The sequence below is a fragment of the Enhydra lutris genome, unplaced genomic scaffold (assembly GCF_002288905.1).
Source record: "Enhydra lutris kenyoni isolate GAN:26980312 unplaced genomic scaffold, ASM228890v2 scaffoldscaffold68, whole genome shotgun sequence".
NCBI lineage: Eukaryota > Metazoa > Chordata > Mammalia > Carnivora > Mustelidae > Enhydra > Enhydra lutris.
Window position 1 is genome coordinate 1,581,202 of NW_019154152.1, and position 2,537 is coordinate 1,583,738.

Here is a 2,537-nt window from a genome sequence, read left to right on the forward strand (position 1 = left end):
ACGCTGGCAGGTGACCCTCTTCTGGGACAGTCCCAACCCCATGTTTCCAGCCTAATCTTTCCCAGTGTCTGTTTATCCCAAAGGAAAATCATACTTCCTTTTCACACCCTTAGCTGGTGTTTTTCTGCTCACTCTCTTTACCCTGTCTCAGTGCGTGACTTCAGCCCCCCCTTACCTTCCAGATCTAGCTGGGGGCAAGGCTGAGAGGAGGCACCCATCTCTATGATCAAATATACCTCTAGACTCCAAGGAAACAAACATGACTTTCATGTCTTTCTCACGATAGGACCGCACTTTCTGCAGCTCATCAGGACCGTGAATTATGAGCCTTCTTTTTTCTTTTCTTTTTTTTTTTTTTTTTTCCAATCTGTTTCATCAGTGCCCTGTCACTTGGTTTGGGGTAATGGGAACAAGAAGAGAAACAGGATAGCATTCCCACCTCAACTGGCAACTCCTTACCTCGGTGACTTTCCTCAAGAGCCCCCCTCAAATTTCTTGCTTTCCTATAAACCCAGCTAGGTTAATAGCCGCTAAAGCTTTCTGTTCACCCTTGAGAAGTCCCGCATGGGTATGTCCAGCACGTCTCTCCAGAGAACGCGGTACTTCTCACCTCTGTCAACACGTTAGGATTTCCTTGCCAACATTGTGGGTCAATAGGAAGAGTTCCATTTAATATCATTTTATGTAACCAAATCCAGCTCCCTGAGGCCCTAACAGGGGAAAGCTGGCGGTGGTATCAGCGCTGCCCCACCCAGGCCTTCCTCCATGATTATACGCTGCTTGTGCTGCGTCTGAGGACACGCATCAGAAACCCAGCGATCTGCGTCCCTGACAGCCACTGCTGGTCTCCTCCACGCTGGGCACCATGCTGACCTGAGAGCTGCTTTCCAGACTTCTCAACCACATAGAGTGGTGTGATTCTATTGCTCTTGTTCAAACATTGCTTGTCTGATTGCTTATTGGCCCTTCATAGATATGTTAGATTTGCAGCTTTCTCTTTATAATAGGCCTTAATAGATCCTCTTGGATTTAGCCAAAAGAAAAAAAAGAGAGAGAGAGAGAAAGAAAAGAAAGAGAGATGTCTTGAACTGAATGCTGCCTAGAATCCTTTCGCCAACTACTCCGAAACCTGTGTCTCTGTCACCTACCCAAGCGTCGACCAGCCGCAGCACCTATGTGGCCCACTTCCTGTCTCATTGGAGTTCTGATGATTGTATTTCATGCTTCCTTTTGGGCGGGTTACATACGTTTTGTTTTTCTGTCTCTTTTTGTCCTCCCCATACTCTTCAAGGGTGACTATCTCTGTTTTTCCTTCCTTTTTCCCATCTAGGCTGGTGTCCTTTGCAACCAAAGATGTTTCTGAGCCTTGGCTATAAGCTCAAAGTGGTTACAGCAGTAGGTCCCAATTCCTCTATGGTTTGGCTCCCTCTGGCTGGATTGGGTGCCCTCTGCCCAGCTTTGGGCCACTCATTTGCTGTAATCACTTTGGCAAAGGTTGCTGATGTCCTCTACTCTCCTCTACATGTCTCCTCTACCCTTCCCATCCCTACGGGTGCCAGCCAAATTCCATCTGCAGTACCTGGCCCTTGCACCTGGAGGCTTGCTCCAGTGGCTGAGCATACCTGGAGCAGGTCAGGTGCTGGGGATGAACACCCTCCCTCTCCCCCGGGACCGGCTCTCGCCTGTCACGGATGGGAACCCATTTCCCTTGCTCCCTTCTATAGCTGACGCCCAGATGCCTAGTCTACACTAGATCTCAAGAGTTGCTCAGCGGGAGGAAGCTTCAGCTGCCCTACCTTGACTGGCTGCCATCCCTTCCCTGTCCAACTTTTCTTACCACCTCCCTCCACCCCCGCCCCCCGACCAGCTCTCACAGTAGTATCTCAGGAGGGGATTCCTGGGCAATCCAGACTAAGAAAGTGTCCGAGCCAAGAGTGAAAATATGGTGAGCAGATTGAAGGACCACCAGACTCTGACAAGACCAAGGAGACCTTAAGGTGTAGGTCAAGTCTGGACCGCATCAATCAGTAGAAGACTGTGTGTCAACGGGACATCTTTAACAGAGCAAACCTAGAAGCAGGCACCCAGGAAAGGGTCCTCTTCCTCCTCTTCCTTTGTTCACTCTCTCACCTCCTGCCCTTCTTTGTCTACCTGCCTTCAGAGCACGACCCCAGACTCTGTAACTCAGCCCATTCCCCTTCCCTTCACAGCTCCCACCGCCAGCTGTCCTGGAAGCAGGTGTCTGTCTCCTTTCTCTGCCCTGCAGACGGCCCTCAGGAGCAGCCGACGTGCCATCGTCAGAGAGCATGCCCCAAAGTGCCAGCCATTGTCTCAGGTCTGCTGGAAGGAAGTCAGGTAAATGATTCACTGATGAAAGAATCTGGTCTTAGGAAATAAATCCAAAATCAAACTTGGCATTTTTTTTTCTTTTAGATGATGGGAAATCTCTTATCTCTCCATCAGCTGTGTCGAGAAAGTGGCTAGCTCATTACTTAAAATTGGCAAAAGTGAGTTAAGGGCTTTAGCTGGAAGCCAGC